The following is a 21,762-nucleotide window of genomic DNA, read 5'->3' on the forward strand; positions in this document are numbered from 1 at the left end:
GTGCGACAAAATCGAAGAAAAAATGCCATTTTGTAACTTTTGGGGGCTTCCGTTTCTACGCAGTGCATATTTAGGTAAAAATTACACCTTATCATTATTCTGTAAGTCCCTACGGTTAAAATGATCCCCTACTTATATAGGTTTGATTTTGTCGCACTTCTGGAAAAAATCATAACTACATGCAGGAAAATTTATACGTTTAAAAATGTCATCTTCTGACCCCTATAACTTTTTTATTTTTCCACGTACGGGGCGGTATGAGGACTCATTTTTTGCGCCGTGATCTGAAGTTTTTATCGGTATGATTTTTGTTTTGATCGGACTTTTTGATCACGTTTTATGACCAAAAATGCGTTTTATGTTTTATTTTTTTTATGGGAAAAGGGGGGTGATTCAAACTTTTATTAGGGAAGGGGTTAAATGACCTTTATTAACACTTTTTTTTTACATTTTTTTTTGCAGTGTTATAGGTCCCATAGGGACCTATAACACTGCACACACTGATCTCTTATACTGATCATTGTTATCCCATAGGGACCTATAACACTGCACACACTGATCTCTTATACTGATCATTGTTATCCCATAGGGACCTATAACACTGCACACACTGATCTCTCATCCTGATCACAGGCGTGTATTAACACACCTGTCATCAGCGTTATCGGCGCTTGACTGCTCCTGCCTGGATCTCAGGCACGGAGCAGTCATTCGCCGATCGGACAGCGAGGAGGCAGGTAAGGGCCCTCCTGTTGTCCTGCCAGCGGTGAAATTGCGGCGGCCCCGAACAGCCCGACTGAGCAGCCGGGTCACTTTCACTTTAGAAGCGGCGGTCAGCTTTGACCGCCGCTTCTAAAGGGTTTATACCGCACATCGCCGCGATCGGCGATGTGTGGTATTAGCCGCGGGTCCCGGCCGTTGATGAGTGCCGGGACCGAGGCGATATGATGCGGGATCGCGGCGCGATCCCGCTTCATATCGCGGGAGCCGGCGCAGGACGTAAATATGCGTCCTGTGTCGTTAAAGGGGTATTCCAGGCCAAAACTTTTTTTTTATATATCAATTGGCTCCGGAAAGTTAAACAGATTTGTAAATTACCTCTATAAAAACATCTTAATCCTTCCAATAGTTATTAGCTTCTGAAGTTGAGTAGTTGTTTTCTGTCTAACTGCTCTCTGATGACTCACGTCCCGGGAGCTGTGCAGTTCCTATGGGGATATTCTCCCATCATGCACAGCTCCCGGGACGTGACATCATCATTGAGCAGTTAGACAGAAAACTTCAGAAGCTAATAACTATTGGAAGGATTAAGATTTTTTAATAGAAGTAATTTACAAATCTGTTTAACTTTCCGGAGCCAGTTGATATATATATATATTCCCAAATGGCGGAGGACAGCACTACCACTGTAAGTCTCAAGATAGTAGTCCGGGTGCAATAGGAAAAAAACGTGGTCCCAGTCGCAGACCGCATCCATAAATTCCAGCAATAAATCCAACAGCACTCACGGGTTCAAGTGAAAAAAACACAACGGTGTTTATTTAAACCATGTTCAGATGCAACGTTTCAGTGATATCCACCACCTTTTTCAAGCATGGTATACAAATGTGCAAGACAAACCTTTATATGGTATCATATTAAGTTAATTACAGACTCCAATCAATATAATCAAACAAAATTCATACAGTAAAAAGACATGATCAATACAAAATTTATAATATAAAAAGTGCAAGTGATAACAGTGTGATCAGAAACAACAATGGTCGCCGTACATACAATAGATCATCGTTGTTATTAAAAATATAAAGTGCAGATAATAAAGGCGCAGCTGCAACTGCGTCTTACAGTGATTAAAAACAACATTGCCATGGAGACAGACCACTCACCTCCCACGTATGGGCGCCGCCATTACGGCGTCTCACATTGTTGTCATATGGCTCCCGGTCATGTGACACTCCCGAGCTCCGCCCCGTCATCACGTGACCGGGGCGCACACACGCGCATGCGCGCCTGCCACTTTGATGCCGAAAACGGCATCAAGAGACCTGGCGGAGACACGGGAGCGCCACAAATGCCAGGACCAAACTGACATTATGAATCACAATTTAGAATAGCAAATTAAAATACAAATAATATCTGAAAAAGATGATGTACAAAATAAATAAATACAGGGGCAAAAAACCTTATTATCATCAAAGGCCAAGAGGAAAATAAAACCATTCCCACCCGGTCTGTGGATGACAAGGAAGCCTATCAATAATAAAAAAGTTCTAGTAGTACACCAATAAACGCATCAAAAAACGCATCAAAAAAACGCATCATGTGAATAGGGGGAAAAAATGTTTTTTGTTTGTATCAGTGGATACGTCAATGGGCACACAAATGCACATAGGTGTACAGGTGTGCATCCAGAGGCACATCCACGGAGAACATCTCACCTAAGGTAAGGGGGGAATAGTATACTCGTGTAACTAAACAAAAAAGTGAATATTTAAATGTGGAATCAATGTTCCACAATGTGCCCGTAAAAATAATGCAAAAAGTGTATATTATGTGAATAAGTATGTATTCATGTATATACATGCACGCATGTAAGGACCAACATACCAATGTTGGTATATAAAAAATATACAATACAGTGAGTATAATCATAATATTATTAAAGAAATATATTAGACATAAAATAAAAGACTGAGTGTCTAATGTAGATGTAGGTCTCCAATCTCCACGTGCATAATGGTTCTCCATATGCACATAGGGATCTTTAACCTTCCGAAAAAAATATATAAATACATGACATTGCCCCTCCTTTGTACATCACACATAACTAAAATAGTCATAAGTAAAATTTTTATTACACACATGTAAAAGTAATGTAAATGTGCTGGGGTGGTGGCGCTACATAGATGATGTCTTTTTAATTTGGACGGGTACACACGAACAACTTTTGGATTTTTTTGAGTTTTTGAATCATATCCATACTAATATTAAATTTACCTTAACTTCTTCTATGGTTTCAGTACAATTTCTAGATACGTTGGTATGTGTAGACGGTGGACGGCTGACCACCGATCTATACACGAAACCGACTGACAGCAATTCTGTTTTAAGGTATGACAGTCACCACCCCCGCCCCATGGTAGGTCCCTCCCGTCAAGTCAGATGATGAGGGCCCACCGGGTGGTGGGAGTGGATGACAGAGTCTTACCGGCCCTAGACAAAATGGTGGATAACTTTGCACGTAGAGGGTATCCACGTGATTTACTTTTAGCAAGTAAGGACAAGACCCTAGAATTGGATCGTAAACTACTAATTCATCAGACTGAAAAAACACCTAAGCCACCAAGGATTGCATTTGTGTCTACGTTCAATAGTAGATCAGATAAGATCGCTGGTGTGGTACGTAAACATTGGGGTATCTTGAGTAAATGTCATTCTGAGATTCCAGAGTTCTGTCAACCCCCGTTGATGTCTTATCGGAAGCCACCGAGCTTGAAGGATCGGCTGGTGAAAACCGACGTATCCACAAGCCCGATGGACCGACAAAAGTATCTGACAGTTAACCGCAAGGGTTAATTTCCTTGTGGCACTTGTATCAACTGCCCAAGGATGAACAAGAGCATTCTGTTTGTACACCCTCTAACATTAAGGCAATACAAATTGAAATTATTTTTAACCTGTACGTCGCACTTTGTCATCTATGCACTTTCATGTCCCTGTAAATTACTTTACATTGGAGAGACCACACTCGACTTCTGGACCCGCCTCAACCAACACCGGTATTCGATCAGGAAGGCTAGACTGGATCTGCCGTTATCTAAACATTTTGTTGAGGCGGGTCATACGGAAGGAGATTTGCGGTTTACATTAATTGACCATGTACCAGAGAGTAAGAAGGGAGGAGACAGAATCAATCGTTTGAAGAAACGTGAGTTATATTGGATTCATGAGTTGGACACGTTACGCCCACGTGGCCTGAATGTAGATTTTACTGTTACATCGGCTATATATAATGCGTAGGCCAATGTCGACTGTTGAGAATGTGTTTAAATGGTATACGATGTAACATATATTATTGATACTTTCTTTCTGTTTTGTTTTAGATATTGAAGTATTTGCTTGTCGGGGGACAGACCAAAGACACCGACACGGAATATACTATTATAATTCTTTACATTACTTTTACATGTGTGTAATAAAAATTTAACTTATGACTATTTTAGTTATGTGTGATGTACAAAGGAGGGGCAATGTCATGTATTTATATATTTTTTTCGGAAGGTTAAAGATCCCTATGTGCATATGGAGAACCATTATGCACGTGGAGATTGGAGACCTACATCTACATTAGACACTCAGTCTTTTATTTTATGTCTAATATATTTCTTTAATAATATTATGATTATACTCACTGTATTGTATATTTTTTATATACCAACATTGGTATGTTGGTCCTTACATGCGTGCATGTATATACATGAATACATACTTATTCACATAATATACACTTTTTGCATTATTTTTACGGGCACATTGTGGAACATTGATTCCACATTTAAATATTCACTTTTTTGTTTACTTTTTTGTTTAGTTACACGAGTATACTATTCCCCCCTTACCTTAGGTGAGATGTTCTCCGTGGATGTGCCTCTGGATGCACACTTGTACACCTATGTGCATTTGTGTGCCCATTGACGTATCCACTGATACAAACAAAAAAAAATGTTTTCCCCCTATTCACATGATGCGTTTTTTTGATGCGTTTTTTGATGCGTTTATTGGTGTACTACTAGAACTTTTTTATTATTGATAGGCTTCCTTGTCATCCACAGACCGGGTGGGAATGGTTTTATTTTCCTCTTGGCCTTTGATGATAATAAGGTTTTTTGCCCCTGTATTTATTTATTTTGTACATCATCTTTTTCAGATATTATTTGTATTTTAATTTGCTATTCTAAATTGTGATTCATAATGTCATTTTGGTCCTGGCATTTGTGGCGCTCCCGTGTCTCCGCCAGGTCTCTTGATGCCGTTTTCGGCATCAAAGTGGCAGGCGCGCATGCGCGTGTGTGCGCCCCGGTTACGTGATGACGGGGCGGAGCTCGGGAGCGTCACATGACCGGGAGCCATATGACAACAATGTGAGACGCCGTAATGGCGGCGCCCATACGTGGGAGGTGAGTGGTCTGTCTCCATGGCAATGTTGTTTTTAATCACTGTAAGACGCAGTTGCAGCTGCGCCTTTATTATCTGCACTTTATATTTTTAATAACAACGATGATCTATTGTATGTACGGCGACCATTGTTGTTTCTGATCACACTGTTATCACTTGCACTTTTTATATTATAAATTTTGTATTGATCATGTCTTTTTACTGTATGAATTTTGTTTGATTATATTGATTGGAGTTTGTAATTAACTTAATATGATACCATATAAAGGTTTGTCTTGCACATTTGTATACCATGCTTGAAAAAGGTGGTGGATATCACTGAAACGTTGCATCTGAACATGGTTTAAATAAACACCGTTGTGTTTTTTTCACTTGAACCCGTGAGTGCTGTTGGATTTATTGCTGGTATATATATATATATATATATATATATATATATATATATATATATATACACATATATATATATATATATATATATATATATAAAAAAGGTTTTGCCTGGAATACCCCTTTAAATTGAATTCCGCTCCTCTGTTCACACTGAGGAATTGCCACATTCAGTTCCACATGAAGAATGAACATGTTCTTTCTTTATGTGGAATCTGCGTGTAAATCCCTATAGACCGTAATGCTTTGTTTTTTTTTGCCAATTGTGTTTCCGCGCGGAATGTGCCCGGAAATTCCGCGCGGAAAAAAAAGGGAAATTCTAATTGGTGGCCGTCGTCCAGCCCAAAAAAAAATTTCCGCGCAGAAAAAAAAAAAAGGAAGTGCTGTGGCGGAATTTTTAAGCGAGAATTCCTCGCCAATTCCTCAGTGTGAACATTCCATCAGGCTTCAGTTTTCAAGAACCTTTACAGTTTGCAGACTTTGTTTAAAGACGTTTTATAATTTATGAAAAGCGACTTATTTATTTAAATTATATTAAATATTATTTAACCCCTTAAGGACCAGGCCATTTTACACCTTAAGGACCGGAGCGTTTTTTGCAATTCTGACCACTGTCACTTTAAACATTAATAACTCTGGAATGCTTTTAGTTATCATTCTGATTCCGAGATTGTTTTTTCGTGACATATTCTACTTTAACTTAGTGGTAAAATTTTATGGTAACTTGCATCCTTTCTTGGTGAAAAATCCCAAAATTTGATGAAAAAAATGAAAATTTTGCATTTTTCTAACTTTGAAGCTCTCTGCTTGTAAGGAAAATGGATATTCAAAATATATTTTTTTTGGGTTCACATATACAATATGTCTACTTTATGTTTGCATCATAAAATTTATGAGTTTTTACTTTTGGAAGACACCAGAGGGCTTCAAAGTCCAGCAGCAATTTTCCGATTTTTCACAAAATTTTCAAACTCACTATTTTTCAGGGACCAGTTCAGGTTTGAAGTGGATTTGAAGGGTTTTCATATTAGAAATACCCCATAAAAGACCCCATTATAAAAACTACACCCCCCAAAGTATTCAAAATGACATTCAGTAAGTGTATTAACCCTTTAGGTGTTTCACAGGAATAGCAGCAAAGTGAAGGAGAAAATTCAAAATCTTCATTTTTTACACTCGCATGTTCTTGTAGACCCAATTTTTGAATTTTTGCAAGGGGTAAAAAGGAGAAAATTTTTACTTGTATTTGAAACCCAATTTTTCTCGAGTAAGCACATACCTCATATGTCTATGTAAAGTGTTCGGCGGGTGCAGTAGAGGGCTCAGAAGGGAAGGAGCGTCAAATGGTTTTTGGGGGGCATGCCGCATTTAGGAAGCCCCTATGGTGCCAGGACAGCAAAAAAAACACATGGCATACCATTTTGGAAACTAGACCCCTCAGGGAACGTAACAAGGGGTAAAGTGAACCTTAATACCCCACAGGTGATTCACGACTTTTGCATATGTAAAAAATATATATATATTTTTTACCTAAAATGCTTGTTTTCCCAAAATGTTTACATTTTTAAAAAGGGTAATAGCAGAAAATACCCCCCAAAATTTGAAGCCCAATTTCTCCCGATTCAGAAAACACCCCATATGGGGGTGAAAAGTGCTCTGCTGGCGCACTACAGGTCTCAGAAGAGAAGGAGTCACATTTGGCTTTTTGAAAGCGAATTTTGCTCTGGGGGCATGCCGCATTTAGGAAGCCCCTATGGTGCCAGGACAGCAAAAAAAAAAAAACACATGGCATACTATTTTGGAAACTAGAGCCCTCGGGGAACGTAACAAGGGGTAATGTGAACCTTAATACCCTACAGGTGTTTCACGACTTTTGCATATGTAAAAAAAAATATATATTTTTTTACCTAAAATGCTTGTTTTCCCAAAAATTTTACATTTTTAAAAAGGGTAATAGCAGAAAATACCCCCCAAAATTTGTTAGGCAATTTCTCCCGAGTATGGCGATACCCCATATGTGACCCTAAACTGTTGCCTTGAAATACGACAGGGCTCCAAAGTGAGAGCGCCATGCGCATTTGAGGCCTAAATTAGGGATTGCATAGGGGTGGACATAGGGGTATTCTACGCCAGTGATTCCCAAACAGGGTGCCTCCAGCTGTTGTAAAACTCCCAGCATGCCTGGACAGTCAACGGCTATCTGGCAATACTGGGAGTAGTTGTTTTGCAACAGCTGGAGGCTCCGTTTTGGAAACAGTGGCGTACCAGACGTTTTTCATTTTTATTGGGGAGGGGGGCTGTGTAGGGGTATGTGTATATGTAGTGTTTTTTACTTTTTATTTTATTGTGTGTTAGTGTAGTGTAGTGTTTTTAGGGTACAGTCACACGGGCGGGGGGTTCACAGTAGTTTCTCGCTGGCAGTTTGAGCTGCGGCAGAAATTTTGCCGCACCTCAAACTTGCAGCCGGATACTTACTGCAAGCCTCCGCCCATGTGAGTGTACCCAGTACATTCACATGGGGGGGGGGGGGGGGGACATCCAGCTGTTGCAAAACTACAACTCCCAGCATGTATGGTCTATCAGTGCATGCTGGGAGTTGTAGTTTTGCAACAGCTGGAGGCACACTTGTTGTGAAACACCGAGTTTGGTAACAAACTCAGTGTTTTGCAACAGGTGTGCCTTCAGCTGTTGCAAAAGCTACAACCCCCAGCATGTACGGACAGCGGAAGGGCATGCTGGGTCTTGTAGTTATGCAACAGCTGGAGGCATACTACTTTGGCTGGGGATGCTGGGGATTGTAGTTATGCAACAGCTGGAGACACACTGGTTTGCTACTTAACTCAGTGTGCCTTCAGCTGTTGCAAAACTACAACTCTCAGCAGTCACCGACAGCCAACGAGCATGCTGGGAGTTGTAGTTATGCAACCACCAGATGCACCACTACAACTCCCAGCATGCGCTTTAGCTGATTGTGCAAGCTGGGAGTTGTAGTTACACAACAGCTGAAGGTACACTCTTCCATAGAAAGAATGTGCCTCCAGCTGTTGCAAAACTACAAGTCCCAGCATGCCCATAAGGGAATGCTGGGAGTTGTGGTGGTCTGCCTCCTGCTGTTGCATAACTACAGCTCCCAGCATGCCCTTTTTGCATGCTGGGAGCTGTTGCTAAGCAACAGCAGGAGGCTGTCACTCACCTCCAACGATCCTAGCCGCACAGGTCAGTCCCTCGTCGTCTCCGCCGCCGCCGCTGCTCCTGGGGCCCCGATCCCAACAGGGGCGCCGGGGATCGGGGTCCCCAGCACCCGGGGTCTTCTGCCCGCACCCACTCACGTCCTCCGGAAGAGGGGCGGAGCGGGTTGCGGGAGTGACACCCGCAGCAGGCGCCCTGATTGGTCGGCCGGTAATCCGGCCGACGAATCAGGGCGATCGTGAGGTGGCACCAGTGCCACCTCCCCCCTGCTGGGTCTGGCTGTTCGGGGCCGTCTCTGACGGCCCCGATCAGCTAATAATTCCGGGTCACCGGGTCACTGGAGCCCCGATTGACCCGGAATCCTCCGCAGATCGCTGGACTGAATTGTCCAGCGATCTGCGGCCATCGCCGACATGGGGGTCATCATGACCCCCCCTGGGCGATATGCCCCGATGCCTGCTGAACGATTTCAGCAGGCATCGGGCACCGGCTCCGCTCCAGATGGTTGCGGGGGGGCCGGTAAAACACATGACGTTCTCATACGTCATGTGTCCTTAAAGGGGTAGTCCAGTGGTGAGCAACTTATCCCCTATCCTAAGGATAGGGGATAAGTTGCAGATCGCGGGGGGTCCGACCGCTGGGGCCCCCTGCGATCTCCTGTACGGAGCCCCGACAGCCCGCGGGAAGGGGGCGTGTCGACCTCCGCACGAGGCGGCGGCCGACACGCCCCCTCAATACAACTCTATGGCAGAGCCGAAGCGCTGCCTTCGGCAATCTCCGGCTCTGCCATAGAGATGTATTGAGAGGGCGTGTCGGCCGCCGCCTCGTGCGGGGGTCGACACCCGCTATCTCGGCGGAGAGCCGGGGCCCCGTACAGAGAGATCGCAGGGGGCCCCAGCGGTCGGACCCCCCGCGATCTCAAACTTATCCCCTATCCTTAGGATAGGGGATACGTTTTTCACCACTGGACTACCCCTTTAAGGACTCGGAAATGGAGACGTATGAGAACGTCATGTGTCCTTAAGGGGTTAAAAATGTACAATTGATATACATAAAAGCAAGAATGGACGGTAACTCTTGTCACAACATTCTTATGGCATGGAAGACATTTCCTAAAGAATCTGCATGTCATTCTGAATAACAGTATTATTTCACTACCCCAGCACACACCCTATGTGTGTTACGACAAGGCAAAGTGTTCTACACCCCTATTGAGGCTGTATGTAGCCCAGAAATAGACGTTTTTAATAGCGATTCGCCGCAAATAAATTCGGATCTAATCAAATTTTTTCCAAGAATTTGGTGAATCAGCCAAATCGAATTTTTCAAAAATTCGCTCATCTCTACCGGGGTCAACACTATGGGGGAGATTTATCAAAAACCTGTCCAGAGGAAAAGTTGCTGAGTTGCCCATAGCAACCAATCAGATCGCTTCTTTCATTTTTGAAAAGGCCTCAGCAAAATGAAAGCAGCGATCTGATTGGTTGCTATGGGCAACTCAGCAACTTTTCCTCTGGACGGGTTTTGATAAATCTCCCCCTTTATATGTATGGGGTATTATTGGTCTGTGTATACTGCTTTATTTTTTAACAGTATGGTGGTATTATTTAGTCACTGTGGGGGAGATTCATCAAGACGTGCTGAGGAAAAGTTGATCAGTTGCCCATAGCAACCAATTAGATCATTTCTTTTACTTTTCAAAAATGAAAGAAGCGATCTGATTGGTTGCTATGGGTAACTAGTCAACTTTTCCTCTACACAAGTTTTAATGGTAGTTTTTGGTAACCGTATAACATGTAGCGGTTATATGTGGCGGTATTATTGGTACTAATGGCACTGTATGACTATTTAAAGGGGTATTCCAGGAAATATCAACTGCCTCCAGAAAGTTAAACAGATTTGTAAATTGCTTCTATAAAAAAAATCTCAATCCTTCCAATAATTATCAGCTGCTGAAGTTAAGTTGTTCTTTTCTGTCTGGCAACAGTGCTCTCTGCTGACATCTCTGTCTGTCACGGGAACTGCACAGAGTAGAAGAGGTTTGCTATGGGGATTTCCTTCTACTCTGGACAGTTCCCGAGACACGTGTCATCAGAGAGCACTAAGACAGAAAATAATAACTCAACTTCAGCAGCTCATAAGTACTGAAAGGATTAAGATTTTTTAATAGAAGTAATTTACAAATCTGTTTAACTTTCTGGAGCCAGTTGATTTATATATATGTAAAAAAGTTTTTTTCCTGGATAACCCCTTTAAGGCCCCTTTCACACTACAGGTATCATCCTGTAAAAACCTCCGTTATTACTCCCGGCAAAAAGTCCCAAAATAGGCCAGCAAAAAGTCCCATTCCTGTCAATGGGATTTTTTGACCATCCTTTTGCATCAGGTATGTCCGTTTTTTTACTAATGTCCGGTATTTATGCCGGCACCAAAGACGGAGCATGCAGTCATTTTTGGTCCGGCAAAAATAATGGCGAAAAAAAATCGGCCGTTAAAATTTAACATTGAAGTCTATGGGAAATGGAAGTTAAAAATAAAAATCCGTTATTGTCTGTTTTTTAACATCCGCTTTTTGTACTGAGCATGCTCAGTACAGCTGTACAAAAAAAGGGTTAAAAACGTGATTTAAAAAAACGGATGTAAGTGGTAATAACGGATGATAACCGATGAACACCAGGTTTTTTAAAGAAAAAACCTGTTGCTGTTTATCCATTATTACCCGTTACATCCGGGGTTTTTTTAAACCGGTTTTTAACCCTTTTTTGTAAAGCTGTACTGAGCATGCTCAGTACAAAAAAAACTGATGTTCTCATCCGTTATTATCAGTTATTGCATCCGTTTTTTTTCATCTGTTATTGTCATATAACGTCAGTACCTGTAGTGTGAAAGGGGCCTAAAGCAGTGTTTCCCAACCAGGGTGCCTCCAGTTGTTGCCTTCGGCTGTCCAGGCATGCTGAGAGTTGTAGTTTTTGCAACAGCTGGAGGCACCCTGGTGGGGAAACACTGCACTACGCCGGGTCTTCTCTGGCGGATTTTCCGTAGTGTGAACTGGGCCTTATAGTCAATGGCGTCCATCAGACGTCGCAGGTGTCATCTAAGTCTAGCGCAGGTATGAACGAGGCCCTAAGCTTCCAAGTCTTCATCTTCTCGTTCAGTTTCCAGGAAAAGCTGGGTCCGAATCCCGTCAGCAATCCACAGTGGCCCTCTTCTATAAATCAAAAACATCTCAGTTCTAGAAAAGCTGGGTGACACCACAGTCATCATTACAGCTTCCCAGAACCCATCACTCAACTTTTTACAGGATCCTGAATGGCAACTCAATCAATTCATACAGCAATACATCTCCTACCGTCAAACTGCTGCTATAATATTCCCCCCCCTCCCCCCCCTCGTCAACTTTGCAAAACTACGGAAATCGTAACCCTGAACTTTTAAATCCCATTCCAGCTTTTCCAGAATCCTGAATGTCAACTTTGCAAAATCGCCCTCCTCAATAACAAATGACCACATAGATGGTTCCTAACTCTTATCTGCTTCTGGTGAAGCTGGGTAACAACTAATGCAGTCATCATTCTACCAGTCTCTCCCAAAGCCCTGAATGGCAAATCTACCTAGTTATACAGTTTTTGTCATGGATTTGCTTGAGTTTGTGTTTTTTTGTTTGTTTTTTTCTGTCCGGGCATGCTGGGAGTTGTAGTTTTGCAAAAGCTGGAGGCCCCCTGGTGGGAGAGTGATTTAGACGTAAATATAATACAGACCCCTAATAACGATGGTCGCCCCTTCTGGTCTCCCCCTATGATTGGCATGTAGCGGGCGCTCAGCGGGGGTCACACTACTCCATTCACTGGGTCAGTCTTTTGTCTGGCCTGGGATAATGTAGGCGGGGGATGGGCGCGTCTCTCCATTGTGCGAGGTCCCTGTAGAAGTCGGTGGACGCTGGAAACCCGTCTGGCCTCCTATCCCAACCCATATTTATGTCTGTGTCAGGGGGTCCGCTGTCACCCAAGGGCCCATATATAGGGGGGCCGGAACTGTATTTGTCTGAATGTAGGAATTAGGTCATGGAAATGAGGCCCAAGGTGGCTGTGTATGGAGTGTAGGGCGAGATGCTCTGCAGAGTATACAAAAAAAGATGGGGGACACGTTTTGATCAAAAAATGCGCTAAGAGCCTCCATTTTTTTGACCAAGAGTGCCGCTGCAACCTTCTTTTTTGTATACTTTGTATTTGCCACAGCAGCAGGCACCTGTGTATTAGGTAGTTGTGCGGGGTATATATTTTTTTGCTGCAGAGTATACAAAGCCTGTACAAGGATGCATAGTGTAACAGCTGCAATGCTCTGCAGAGTTTATAGTTCTCAGACATGGAGTTCTAGAATGTGAGGTGCAAATGCATAGACAGTCGGGACATAGAGTTTTAGCTGCAATGCTCTGCAGAGTATGTAGTCCGTGGACTGGGAGTTCTAGACTATGAGGTGCAATGCTCTGCAGAGTGTATAAGGCCTTTAAAGAGTTTGCTGCAATGCTCTGTAGGGTATCTAGTTCTCGGCCTGGGAGTTGTGGAACGTGAGGTGCAATGCTCTGCAGAGCATAGGGAGCCAATGCGATCGTTTAAGAGATGCAATGCTCTGCAGAGTACATAGTTATTGTGCTGGAAGTCGTGGAATGTGAGCTGCAATGCTCTGCAGAGTATAGAGAACCAAAGCATAGTTTAATAGCTGCCAATGCTCTACAGAGTATAAAGTTATTGGGCTGGGAGTTATAGAATGTGAGGTGCAATGCTCTGCAGAGTATGTAGTTCCTGGACTGAGAGTTCTAGAATAACAGCTGCAATGCTCTGCAGAGTTTATAGTTCTCAGACATGGAGTTCTAGAATGTGAGGTGCAAATGCATAGAGTCGGGACATAGTGTTTTAGCTGCAATGCTCTGCAGAGTATGTAGTTCGTGGACTGGGAGTTCTAGAATACGAGGTGCAATGCTCTGCAGAGTGTATAAGGCCTTTAAAGAGTCTCATAGAAAGTTTGCTGCAATGCTCTGTAGGGTATCTAGTTCTCGGCCTGGGCGTTGTGGAACGTGAGGTGCAATGCTCTGCAGAGCATAGGGAGCCAATGCGATCGTTTAAAAGATGCAATGCTCTGCAGAGTACATAGTTATTGTGCTGGAAGTTGTGGAATGTGAGGTGCAATGCTCTGCAGAGTATAGAGAACCAAAGCATAGTTTAATAGCTGCCAATGCTCTATAGAGTATAAAGTTATTGGGCTGGGAGTTATAGAATGTGAGGTGCAATGCTCTGCAGAGTATGTAGTTCCTGGACTGGGAGTTCTAGAATATGATGTGCAATGCTCTGCAGGGTGTATAAGGCCTTTAAAGAGTCTCAAAGAAAGTTAGCTGCAATGCTCTGTAGAGTATCTAGTTCTCGGACTGGGAATTGTAGAATGTGAGGTGCAAAGTCTTTACAGAGGTGCACAGGGTTTCAGCTGAAATATATAGTGTACGTAGAGGAGTGCAATGCTCTGCAGAATATATAGTGTCTGCACAGAGGTGCAACGCTCTGCAGAGTATAGTGTTTGCACAGGGTGAAATGTTCCGCACAAAAAAGTATTTGTACAGAGGTGCAATGCTCTGCAGAGTATATAGTGTCTTTACAGGGGTGCAATGCTCTGCAAAATATATAGTATCTGTACAGGAGTGTAATGCTCTGCAGTATATACTGTACAGAGCTGCAATATTCTGCAAGGTATATTGTGTCTGTACAGAGGTGCAATGCTCTTCAGGGTATATAGTGTCTGTACAGAGGTGCAATGCTCTGCAGGGTATATAGTGTCTGGACAGAGGTGCAATGCTCTGCAGGGTATATAGTGTCTGGACAGAGGTGCAATGCTCTGCAGGGTATATAGTGTCTGTACATAGGTGCAATGCTCTGCAGGGTATATAGTGTCTGTACAGAGGTGCAATGCTCTGCAGGGTATATAGTGTCTGGACAGAGGTGCAATGCTCTGCAGGGTATATAGTGTCTGGACAGAGGTGCAATGCTCTGCAGGGTATATAGTGTCTGGACAGAGGTGCAATGCTCTGCAGGGTATATAGTGTCTGGGCAGAGGTGCAATGCTCTGCAGGGTATATAGTGTCTGGACAGAGGTGCAATGCTCTGCAGGGTATATAGTGTCTGGACAGAGGTGCAATGCTCTGCGGGGTATATAGTGTCTGGACAGAGGTGCAATGCTCTGCAGGGTATATAGTGTCTAGAGGTGCAATGCTCTGCAGGGTATATAGTGTCTACAGAGGTGCAATGCTCTGCAGGGTATATAGTGTCTACAGAGGTGCAATGCTCTGCATGGTATATAGTGTCTGGACCGAGGTGCAATGCTCTGCAGGGTATATAATGTCTGTACATAGGTGCAATGCTCTGCAGGGTATATAATGTCTGTACATAGGTGCAATGCTCTGCAGGGTATATAGTGTCTGGACAGAGGTGCAATGCTCTGCAGGGTATATAGTGTCTAGAGGTGCAATGCTCTGCAGGGTATATAGTGTCTGGACAGAGGTGCAATGCTCTGCAGGGTATATAGTATCTGGACAGAGGTGCAATGCTCTGCAGGGTATATAGTGTCTGGACAGAGGTGCAATGCTCTGCAGGGTATATAGTATCTGGACAGAGGTGCAATGCTCTGCAGGGTATATAGTGTCTGGACAGAGGTGCAATGCTCTGCAGGGTATATAGTATCTGGACAGAGGTGCAATGCTCTGCAGGGTATATAGTGTCTGGACAGAGGTGAACAGGTCGGTGAAGGTTTCAGAGGGGGCGTGGCCTGCTGCCCGGTGGGCGTGGTCCCGTGTTACCCGTTGCCAGTCGCTGGGGGAGGGGTGAACAGGTTTCTGGCTGGCAGGGAAGTTTCGCTCTCGGGTGTGCGGGCGGCTCCGGGTCACTGATAGAGATGACGGGCGGCTGAGCTCCAGCCTGGAGGACACCTAGAGAGTTCACAGCCCGGGGAGGAGGAGGCGACACCTGAATCTGACCTGAGAGAAGAGAACTACAAGTACCAGGAAGCCCGCAGAGCCTAGTCCGCCATGACTGCGCAGGCGCTGCTGTGGAGCGTCCTATTGTCAGGTCAGTGCGGGGGGGCGTCAGGTGGGATAACAGTTTTTTTTTTTTTCTTATATTTTTTTGGGAGAGTCCATCTCACTTTTTCCTGCGGGAGGGTCGGGTGGAGCAACTGCGCATGCGCGTATACACCTAGGACAGGTGTCATGGAGACGGGGGCTTCCTCCTGAGACACCTGTTGTCACCGCAGGGGATTGTGGGAGCTCAGGTGTGCGGATGGATGGGGAGCAATATTGTTATATGGGAGGATTCCCCAACCTGTAGCCGAACTACAACTCCCATCATGCCCTGACAGCCTTCGGCTGTCAGGGCATGATGGGAGTTGTAGTTCGGCTGCAGGTTGGCAAACAATATAGGGCCGTACAATAAAGTGTGAAAACCGCAACATTTTATAAAGATTAAAAAAAATATATATTAAAGTTTTTAAAAAGTTGTAGACCGTTTTTATTATAGAGTTGCGGCAGGGTATGCTGGTTCTTGTAGTGCCCCGGCTGCGGTGCGGAGACGCCTACAGTACACAGTACTCTCTGTCAGGAACAAGTTGTTTTTCCTATGAATTCCCCCCCATGAAAGGAGCTTTCATTCACCGTATCGGCGTTACATCACGGAACGCGGCGGCGGGGCCCTTAAGGTGAAAGGAAAAACACGGTTTAACTACTGCTTCACCTATATAGCTAGGAAGAACTGTCGTTCAGGACACCGGGAAAGCCGGGGAATCCATCTTGAATGTGGACGGTATTATTCATCCAGCTTTCCTAGAAGCAGATTAAATGAAAAATAGAAATAGAAAAAGATAATAAGAATGGAAAAACACGGGTTAACTACTGCTTCACCTATAGAGCTAGGAAGAACTGCCATTCAGAACACCGGGAAAGTTGGGGAATCAATCTTGAATGTGGACGGTATTATTAATCCAACTTTCCTAGAAGCAGATTAAAGGAAAAATATAATTAGAAAAAGATAAGAAATATAATAAGAAAGGAAAAACATGGTTTAACTACTGCTTCACCTATAGAGCTAGGAAGAACTGCCGTTCAGGACACCGGGAAAGGTGGGGAATCAATCTTGAATGTGGACGGTATTATTAATCCAACTTTCCTAGAAGCAGATTAAATGAAAAATATAATTAGAAAAAGATAATAAGAAAGGAAAAACACGGGTTAACTACTGCTTCACCTATAGAGCTAGGAAGAACTACCGTTCAGGACACCGGGAAAGGTGGGGAATCAATCTTGAATGTGGACAGTATTATTCATCCAGCTTTCCTAGAAGCAGATTAAATGAAAAATATAATTAGAAAAAGATAATAAGAAAGGAAAAACACGGGTTAACTACTGCTTCACCTATATAGCTAGAAAGAACTGCCGTTCAGGACACCGGGAAAGCCAGGGAATCAACCTTGAATGTGGACAGTATTATTAATCCAACTTTCCTAGAAGCAGATTAAATGAAAAATGTACAGTAATTAGAAAAAGATAATAAGAAAAATAATGAGAAAGGAAAAACACGGGTTAACTACTGCTTCACCTATAGAGCTAGGAAGAACTGCCATTCAGAACACCGGGAAAGCCAGGGAATCAATCTTGAATGTGGACGGTATTATTAATCCAACTTTCCTAGAAGCAGATTAAAGGAAAAATATATAATTAAAAAAAGCTACTAAGAAATATAATAAGAAAGGAAAAACACGGTTTAGCTACTGCTTCACCTATATAGCTAGGAAGAACTGCCATTCAGGACACCGGGAAAGCCAGGGAATCAACCTTGAATGTGGACGGTATTATTAATCCAACTTTCCTATAAGAAGATTAAATGAAAAATGTACAGTAATTAGAAAAAGATAATAAGAAAAATAATAAGAAAGGAAAAACACGGGTTAACTACTGCTTCACCTATAGAGCTAAGAAGAACTGCCGTTCAGGACACCGGGAAAGGTGGGGAATCAATCTTGAATGTGGACGGTATTATTAATCCAGCTTTCCTAGAAGCAGATTAAATGAAAAATATAATTCGAAAAAGATAATAAGAAATAAAATATAATAAATTATAATAAGAAATGAAAAACATGCTTTAACTACTGCTTCACCTATATAGCTAGAAAGAACTGCCATTCAGGACACCGGGAAAGCCAGAGAATCAACCTTGAATGTGGACTGTATTATTATTCGAGCTTTCCTAGAAGCAGATTAAATTAAAAATATTGTTATTTATTAAAAAAAAACTTTACAGGAGAGAAGGACTTGGGAACGAGGATATTCAGGACCCTGGCAAAGCTGGGTGATAGCTAAAGTTGTCATTGAATTTATATGGAAAAGTATAACATAAAAAAAAAAAAAAAACACAAACTGAAGCAAATCTGTGACAAAAACTCAGCGCATGGTGGTGTGGGATGTGTGGCTGTATAACTAGGTAGATTTGCCATTCAGGGCTTTGGGCAAGATGGGTAGAATGATGACTGTATCAGTTGTTACCCAGCTATACCAGAAGCAGATAAGAGTTAGGAACCATCTATGTGGTAATTTGTTATTGAGGGGAGGAAGATTTTGCAAAGTTGACATTCAGGATTCTGGAAAAGCCGGAATGGGATTTAAAAGTTCAGGGTTGCGATTTCCGTAGTTTTGAAAAGTTGACGAGGGGGGGAAATACTATAGCAGCAAAAAAAAAAAAAAAAGCGCAGCAGTTTGACGGTAGGAGATGTATTGCTGTATGAATTGATTGAGTTGCCATTCAGGATCCTGGAGAAAGTTGAGTGATGGGTTCTGGGAAGCTGTAATGATGACTGTGGTGTCACCCAGCTTTTCTAGAACTGAGATGTCTTGATTTATAGAAGAGGATGACTGTGAATTGCTGACGGGATTCGGACCCAGCTTTTCCTGGAAACTGAACGACAAGGTGTCGACTTGGAAGCTTAGGGCCTCGTTCATACCTGCGCTAGATTTAGATTACACCTGCGACGTCTGATGGACGCCATTGACTGTAAGGCCCAGTTCACACTACGTAAAATCTGCCGGAGAACAGCCGGCGTAGTGCAGTGTTTCCCCACCAGGGTTCCTCCAGCTGTTTCAAAAACTACAACTCCCAGCATGCCCGGACAGCCTTCGGCTGTCCGGGCATGCTGGGAGTTGTAGTTTTTCATCATCAATCATCTGTTGTGAGGTTGGACATTTTGCAGCAATCTGAAAAGTAAGGGCCCATTCAGACTGCGCATTTTTTGGAAATTCCGGTGCAGCAGCCTTCCATTGTTTTTTCAATGGGATCCTGCTGCGCCATTCATACTATGAAATTTCTGTGGCGGAAAATCCAGATCCCAGACATGTTCACTCTTTTGGCGGAATCCGCTGGGAAATGTATTGTCGATTATGGAGACGGCTCATTTCCAAACGGTCCTTGCGCTGGCGCCCTCTACACCGCCACGCGGAAATTCCGTAGTGTGGATGGGCCTTAACATCATTCCCCAAAGAGGCTTTTGTAAGCAGAATCCGCCCGTAATTTCCTTTAGGAAATTTTGAAAAATGAAGCAGAAATTATGTGGAATTACGCTTATTGAATGTGGAATTTGCGCTAATTTCTGACTTCATGGGATTCTACTTGGGAATTTCGTGAATTTCACGAATTCCGTGCAGGAAATGATCAATACTGAAATTTAAAAATCAATCGGAGTCTGATTCAGGCTACATTCACACGGCAGATTTATTTATTTTTTGCGAAGTTTCGGGGCGAAAAAATTTCGACGGACATTGCAAAGACAGTGGGGACCACTCGGAAATGCGCCGTCTCCATAGACGCCAATGCATTTCCGAGCGGATTCCGCTGAAAGAAATAACATGTCATATCGGTCACGTGTTTGTGGCGCAGAAATTCTGTCGTGTGCGCGGTGCAGCAGAATCCCATTGAAAACAAAAGGACTTCGCTGCAGCGAAATTTCCAAACAGAATTTATTTCGACAGATTCCGCTCGGGAAATTTTGGCTTTGTTAACAGGGGTAATGGAACACGGAACACGTGTGAAATTTGGCACAGAGTCTGCCTTAAAGGGGTGCTCCAATGGAAAACTTTTTATTTTTTTTTAATTTTTTTTTAATTAACTGGTGCCAGAAAATTAAGCAGATTTGTAAATGAGTTCAATTTAAAAATCTCAATCCTTTCAGTACTTTTTAGCAGCTGTATGCTACAGAGGAAATTCGTTTTGAATTTCTTTTATGACTTGTCCACAGTGCTCTCTGCTGACACCTCTGTCCGTGTCAGGAACTGTCCACAGCAGCATAGGTTTGCTATGGGGATTTTCTCCTGCTCTGGACAGTTCCTGATACGGGCATCAGGTGTCAGCAGAGAGCACTGTGGACAAGACAAAAAAGAAATTAAAAAATAAATGAATTTCCTCTGTAGCATACAGCTGCTAATAAGTACTGGAAGGGTAAAGATTTTTTTTTATAGAAGTCATTTACAAATCTGTTTAACCTTCCGGCACCAGTTGATTTAAAAAAAAAAAATAAATAATAATAATAATTCCACCGGAGTACCCCTTTAAATTCCTCAGTGTCAAGTAGCCCACAAAATTGCGCTGTACGCTGCTTTTTTCCATCCGACCATAATGTGAATAAAGCCTTATGTTTTATTTTGGTTTTATTCCAGTGGAGTTTCCCTTTAAGGCCCTGTTGTTGTTTCCCGGCGCGGTGATGCGGTGTCGCACACGTGTATTATTTACACACAAGTAGCCTAGTGACATACTCCTCCGATTACCCGTTAACCTAATGACCGGATCAGCCGTAATGAGGGTGAATCACGGCGATGCCTGAAGGGATTAGAAGATCGCTATCGTAATGGCGGCACGTGAACGTCACATCTACACTGATAAGACGCGGCGCCTTATCTGACAGGAAGTGACAAGCGATGACTCTGTTATTTAGATGGCGAATATATTCAGGTCAATCTCATTATTTACCTGACTAAAACACAGGGAGCGATGTGTGGAATCTCCCCCTGGCAACCAATCGGCCAATCTCCCCTTAGCAACCAAGCTTACTTTCATTTTCTATTTTACAGCTGATCTTTAGTTGGTTGCTATGGGCAACTGTAATGTTATGTGTAATGGAGGTTATATTCCACCTAATTGTGTCCTATCAAGATTAAAAGACTACGCTCGGGGAAAATCAAGATGGATTCTGCCTTGAATCTGACTCCTATTGACTTTTCTTAGGGTGCACGCACACCACGTTTTTGCTATACAGTTCCCGTATACGGTTTCAACGTACGGAACCGTATAGAAAACCATATGCATTGACTTAACATTGTAAACCAAACGTCAAATGCATCATCCGGTTTAGTCCGTTTTGCGTCTTATACGGTTTTGTCCGTTTTTTTTTTTTACCTGTACCCAAAACCGTAGACTACCACGTTTTTTGTTTCGGGTAAAAAAAAAAAAAACCATATTAAACTGTTTACATTTTTTTTGACATGAGTCGATGGGAACTGTACAGAACCGTATGTGCGTACGGTTTTTGACTTTGCACGTTTTTTTTTTCTTGGAATTTCAATCAAACAAGTGAAACTTTATTAAAAATGGAGTGAAAAGTTAAATACATTTTTTTCATAAAAAACAGATGCAACTGGACATCATTTTTCAAACCATATAAGTTTTTTAACCGTATACCGGTTTGAAATTTGTTTTTGGTTTTGAGGAATCCTTCTTTCATCAAAAACCTGATACGGGAACTGTATTGCAAAAACGTGGTGTGAATGCAACCTAATAGATATTTCTCATGAGGATCTGCATTCCGGTGGAACAATGAACATGTTGAATTTTTGCGCTGAATTCTGTGGAAAATAAGCGCCAATTCCCCCTCGTTTCTTCTCTATTATACCATGAGGCAAGTAGAAGATTTCAGCGGAAAAAAATTTCCTCGCTGAAT

General features: G+C 42.8%; 1 long non-coding RNA gene across 3 annotated transcripts; it reads right to left on the reverse strand.

Moving 5' to 3' along the window:
- Positions 1-16,862: 16,862 nt before the first annotated feature.
- On the reverse strand, positions 16,863-20,887 carry LOC130357238 (uncharacterized). Of its 3 annotated transcripts, XR_008889147.1 has the most exons (7): positions 20,796-20,887; positions 17,941-18,029; positions 17,747-17,835; positions 17,563-17,651; positions 17,382-17,470; positions 17,198-17,286; positions 16,863-16,952 (listed from the first exon to the last, which is right to left on the reverse strand). It is a non-coding gene; the product is annotated as an uncharacterized LOC130357238 (long non-coding RNA). The 3 variants fall into 3 exon arrangements; XR_008889145.1 differs by lacking the exon at positions 16,863-16,952 and having other exon boundaries at positions 17,136-17,286; XR_008889146.1 differs by lacking the exons at positions 16,863-16,952; positions 20,796-20,887 and adding an exon at positions 20,594-20,707 and having other exon boundaries at positions 17,136-17,286.
- Positions 20,888-21,762: the final 875 nt, after the last annotated feature.

The sequence above is a fragment of the Hyla sarda genome, chromosome 2, assembly GCF_029499605.1.
Source record: "Hyla sarda isolate aHylSar1 chromosome 2, aHylSar1.hap1, whole genome shotgun sequence".
Classification (NCBI taxonomy): domain Eukaryota; kingdom Metazoa; phylum Chordata; class Amphibia; order Anura; family Hylidae; genus Hyla; species Hyla sarda.